At 38.2% G+C, this 5,877-nt stretch overlaps 1 non-coding gene across 1 annotated transcript; it reads right to left on the bottom strand.

Annotated features, from left to right (window-relative positions):
- Window positions 1–4,117: 4,117 nt before the first annotated feature.
- Window positions 4,118–4,219, bottom strand: LOC114043451. Its single transcript, XR_003569107.1, has one exon. It is a non-coding gene; the product is annotated as a U6 spliceosomal RNA (small nuclear RNA).
- Window positions 4,220–5,877: the final 1,658 nt, after the last annotated feature.

The raw sequence follows: 5,877 nt of genomic DNA, 5'->3' as shown, positions 1-5,877 counted from the left end.
GCTTAACAAATCCTTGTTTCCTCCCCTCCCCCTTCCCCTTGTTATGTTTGTTTATGGAGGTTTGACCCAGTGCATTTTGGGGGACATCTTCCTTCAAGATCTACAAGTTTTTCATCACCAATCATCATCAGTCATCATCAATCATCCATAGCCACCACTTTCGTGATCATGATGTCATTGCCCTTATGCTATCATAGCGTCATTAAGGACAGGAAGGACCTTAGAGGCTGTCATTTCTAGAAATCTCAGTATTTTATTTTTAACAGGCAAAACATGGGAAACATTAGAAATCATATTTTTAATACATTAGGAATGAAATGGTTAAGTGATGGATCAACTTTCTTATGAAATTTCTCCTGTAAATACATTTTATATTCTGAATAACACATTGATTGGTCTATAGGTTAATCCAAAGGAGTAGCACTAGGGCCAGGAAGGTGGCAGAGTATTACTGGTAACTGTATTTTTTTCAGCATGAGGCCTACAGTTGCTCAGAAATAGACTAGCTTTGCTAATCTTAGATAAGGGTAGCTAAGTGGTCCAGTGGATATAGCGCCAGGCCTGGAGTCAGGAAGATCTCAGTTCAGATTTGGCCTCAGGCACTTACTAGTTGTAAGACCCTAGGCAAGTCATGTCACCCTGTTTGCCTCAGTTTCCCCATCTGTAAAATGAGCTGGAGAAGGAAATGGGAAAACCACTCCAGTATCTTTGCCAAGAGAACGTCAAATGGAGTCCCAAAGAGTTGGATGTGACTGAACAACAAGGACAAAGCCTTAGGTTAACCTTGTTGATTGGATCATAGGATTTAGAGTGAGAAGGGTCTTTACCAATCTTTTAGTCTAATAGGTCTCAAAGTGTGATCCTGGCTATCCTGAGCCTCTTATAGTGGGTCTGCCTGGTCAAAACTAGTTTCTTAATAATATTAAGATGTTATCTGCTTATTCAAATACTTCTTTCTCTGACTACATATCTGTGTGAGGCCAGATTTTCTTCATATATTTTAACAAAAAAAATTGCAACACTGAATACAGAAGCAAATATAATAATCTAGCAGACTTTTATTAAGTCAGACATTAAAGAGATTTGCAAAAGTATGTACATTTTTTGTTTTTGAAAATAGTTATTTTTTAATAAAAAGAATATTTATATTAACATATTAGGTTATTGTGCTTATTATATTATTGTGTATAATAATATTACATAATACTACATTATTATATTAGGCTTATTATGGCAATTTAAAAATTAACTGATAAATATTTTAAAATGCTATTAGTTCTAATTTCTAATACAGTAAATATTGATGGATATAAACAAAAGCTCTTTGGAGGTGCTTAATAATTCTTAAGAGTGCAAAAGCTTTCTGAGACCAAGAATACTGAGAAGTGCTATTCTAATATACATAAGAGAGATACAGGAGATCAGTGAGATTAAGTGACCTAGCAATAATCAATAGCTAATAAATATCAGAGCTGGGATTTGAACCTGGGACCCCTGACTACAGGTCCATCACTATCTCCATTAGACCCATCCTACTTGCTTCAGGAACAAAACTATGATGGGCCCCATCAGGAACAAGCTTATTTTGACAGCATTATAAGACCATCTAGGCCAGGGGTTCTTTATCTTGTTTTAAGGTGTCATGGACCCTTTTGGCAATCTGTTGGAGCCTATGGATCCCTTCTTAGAATAATGTTTTTAAATTTATAAAATAACACAGAATTATAAAATAAATTATATTGAAATGCAGTTATAAAAATATGGAAAAGGGTATGGACTGCATATTAAGAACCTCTAGTTTAGGCATTATTCAGAAGGGAGTTATCCACTCTGAATTTGAGAGCCATTCAGAAGCTTGTGAGTAGAGAATCCAGAAAGGGGAGTTCTGAACGTGGGATTCAGGTTGTTGGGTTTCTGGAACCAAGGAAAGCGTATCTAGAACTTAACCAGAAAGGACCTAGTGTTCTAAGGACTAGGTTAAGAAAGTCCTGATTATAAAACAGATTATTACTGAAAAATTTCCGGTATGTTCTTTGTTGAAAGAACGCAAAGTCCTGGTTGGGTACCCCATCAGGGCATGGAGGTGACCTTGAGTTCTTAAAGGCAATGCCAGTTGAGTATAAACTCTGACTGGGGTCTACCATGTTGAAAGGCTTCAAGTGTGATCTTGACTATAGATTGGGTCTACATTTTGAGGATGAGTTTAGATAAGTATGGAGTAGGTTGACCTGACAGTAAAGAATTCTTTGGTCATGGGAACTCATGAAACAAAGAAAAATCCAAAATGCAATTCAACTCTATGTGATTCCTTTCCACTTTTTCGGTGATGGTTGTAAAATGGAAGAAAAGGTGGCACTGGGTGCAGAGAACTACAGTTTTTAGACACTCTCTCCGTAATCTTAAACTTAGTCATTAGTTTCCTAAATGTGATAGACTTATTGAGTGATTGCCACGTAGATACATCATTGGAGCTACTAAACTGTATCGACTTTGACTTTCTCATTATAGATGAAACTAGAAGAAAGAAGGACATTGTGGTAAAATGGAAGGATGGCTCTTAAATTCTCTTTGGAGAGACAGATAAAGGAATTGGTGGAGCTGGTTTTATTGTGTCCAAAAGCAACAAGAAATATCATTTCATGGAACATTTGTACTTCTCTTTTTGTGATGCTCATGAGTATTTTCCAAAAGATCCCCCAGGAAAACAACTGTAGCCAATGAACCATTTGTTTCAGAGGATAAAGAGGAAGAGAAAGTCTATGATGAAGTGTATGAGACCCTCCCAATGAAATCAACATAAACTGTGATATTTGGTGACTTCACCTCAAATATGGAAATAGGTGAGAAGGGCAAGAAATATACTGGAAAATATAGGTCAAGAATAAAGAATGAAGGAGGACATTGACTTGTAGATTGCATAAAATCTTCACATCTATATTTCATAAATCTTTTCTTTGAGAAAATAAATGGCAGATGCTAGTAGAGTGAGCCCCTAAAACATTTAAAAAATGAAATTGAATATATTTTAACACTAGAAGGAACAAGCACACCAATTGTAAAATATAATTTTACTTTGAAATAATAGTTTTCAACCTACTATCTCTGTTTTCTCGGTCATGTTGATAAAAAAAAATACTCTATGTCCATTGATGCAGCTTGGTCCTTTGAGGCATTCTTAAATTACCATCCTTTTTTAGGCAATTGAGGTTAAGTGACTTGCCAAGGGTCATACAGCTAGTAAATGTCCAGTGTTCGGTCTGAGGCCAAATTTGAACTCAGGTCCTCCTGACTTCAGGGCCAGTGCTCTATCCACTGCACCACCTAGCTGCTCCTATTACCATCCTTGTATTAGCAGAAAACAAACATTCCATTACTGATGAGGGAGTCATACATGGATTAGGTGTATGTAGAGTGCTACATATCCCATTGTCTGTGGCAAGTCAGGCCACTAAATGGAAGATCCTTTTCAAGGGTTTCCTGCAAAAAGTAAAGGGGAGGGGAGAGGCAGACTAAGAGAGATTGCCTTCGAAGGAGTCTGAGTTCTGTCATCAGCCACAAGGACTTCCCGTCCATTCTCAGAGCCCCATAGGCAGTTCACAGGGCTAGTGGGAGGCCAGCAATGCCTGACCTTTAAACAAAGAGTAGACTTGGTTAAAAGACATGAACAAAGAGTTCTCAAAAGAAAAATTGCAAGCTATTAACAATCATATGGCAATAACATAAGTGGAAAAAACAACAACAAAATAATCAAAATTGAATGCTTCAAAATTTAAATGGCCAAACTTGACTCCAAAGAAGAAGAGACAGCTTCCCCACCCTTTACTTCTTTGATGTTACCCTATTACATTAGATTTTTTTTCCCGTCAATTAATTTTGCAAAACTTTTTGCATTCTGGACAGAGATATAAAGAGACAATCACTGGAAGAAGAAAGTAGCTTCAAGGATCATGGCCTTTTAGAGCAGAGAGGAGTCAATTGTGGACTTAAGGAAGGAGGGAGAGAGGGAGGGAGAGAGGGAAGATGAAAAAGAAAGAGAAAAAGTGCTTCAATTTATACTCTGGGTCCATCAGTTCTCTATCTGAGGTAGATAGCATGTTTCATAATTATTTTTTTGGGAAAATATTTGGAACTTTCCACAAATCTTTGTGTCATTCTTGCACAGGGGCTATGTTAATTTTCTCTGTGCCATTCCAATTTCAGTATATGTGCTGCCAAGCAAGATAGCTAGATAGATTCTTTAGGTTAAGCATTCTCATGGCTCTCAATTTTCTCTTCTGTTAAGTGTGTTATAGACTAAGTCCCTCCTGGCCCACTAACTGGTGAGTGTAGCATTTAATTTCAGGTACAGCCATGCTAAAGACAAGCCAGCAACTACTGTACAGCACTTTTGGGTGGAGGTGAGAAAACATTGACTGAAATCTGGGGGCAAATCGGGACCTAATAGAATAAATACTGCCCTGCAGCCTGGACTGATAGTGTGTCTGAAAGCAATCAAATAGCCCAGAAACCATCTTACGAAACAGACTCAAAACTTTCTTTAGTGAAAAGCAAAGAGGAGGAATTTAAGAAAATCATGCTAATTTCAAAGAGAAGAAGTCTCAATTTGTACAGGACTTGAAAAGGGTGAGTCTAGGAAAATGTCAATGGATGACTACAATATTGCTTCATCCATGTCATGTGACATCAAGCTTTGGAAAGAAGAGCTGATCAAATTCTTTGCAGATTTTGGGTCAATCACTCAGAGAAGCATCACCGCACCTGTGTGGAGCTCATTTAGAGCCTGATTTTCTTTTCTTTTCTTTCTTTCTTTTCTTTCTTTCTTTCTTTCTTTCTTTCTTTCTTTCTTTCTTTCTTTCTTTCTTTCTTTCTTTCTTTCTTTCTTTCTTTCTTTCTTTCTTTCTCTCTCTCTCTCTCTTTCTTTCTTTCTTTCTTTCTCTCTTTCTCTCTTTCTTTCTTTCTTTCTGTCAGCTAGGCAATGGGGTTAAGTGATTTGCCCAGGGTCACACAGCTAGTAAGTATCAAGTGTCTGAGGTCTGATTTGAACTCAGGTCCTCCTGATTCTAGAGTCAGTGCTCTATCCACTGCGCCACCTAGCTGACCCTCATTTTTTTTTCCAATTAAAAAAAATCTGGTTATTCATAAGTACACCCAATTCTAGATCTTAAGCAATTTACCTAATACACACCTGCACACACCTTAAATCCAGTCACAGGGTTCCTTGATCACCAACGCTATACACCAAAAGGACACAAGGACACATCAGTCAATCCATCAAGCATTTATTACAGGCCTCCTATCTTCTAGTTAATGTGAAAGATCATACAGGAGTCCAGTCAACTGACATATAATGTTAACAGCTAGCATACATAGAGAGCTTTAAGAGCACTTTGCCTATGCTATCTCATTTGGTCCTCACAACAGCCCTATGAGGTGGGTGCTATGATTAGCCCCATTTTACAGTGAGGAGTGACTTGCTTAAGGTCACATAGGTGGGGAATGGCAGAGTTAGGACTCAAAGCTTTCTGGGTCCTGGGTTCAAGGGACTGAAACAATAAAGAGTGATTATGGTTTGTTGGCATGGGATCATTTAAAAAAAACAGGAGAGAGGGAGACACAAAGAGACAGAGAGAGACAGAGAGACAGAAAGAGAAAGATAGAGAGACAGAGAGAGGAAGGGAAGGAGGGAAGGAGGGAGAGACAGAGACAAAGAGAGAGACAGAGAGAGACACACAGAAACAGAGACAGAGAGAGAGGGAGAGAGAGAGACAGAGGGAGTGGGAGAGAGAGACACACACAGAGACAGACAGACAGAGAGACACACACAGAGAGAAAGAGACAGAGACAGACAGAGACAGAGAAACAAAGAGACACACACAC

Source organism: Vombatus ursinus, unplaced genomic scaffold (genome assembly GCF_900497805.2).
Source record: "Vombatus ursinus unplaced genomic scaffold, bare-nosed wombat genome assembly UNPS02014768.1, whole genome shotgun sequence".
NCBI lineage: Eukaryota > Metazoa > Chordata > Mammalia > Diprotodontia > Vombatidae > Vombatus > Vombatus ursinus.
This window is presented reverse-complemented; position numbering and strand designations above follow the sequence as displayed.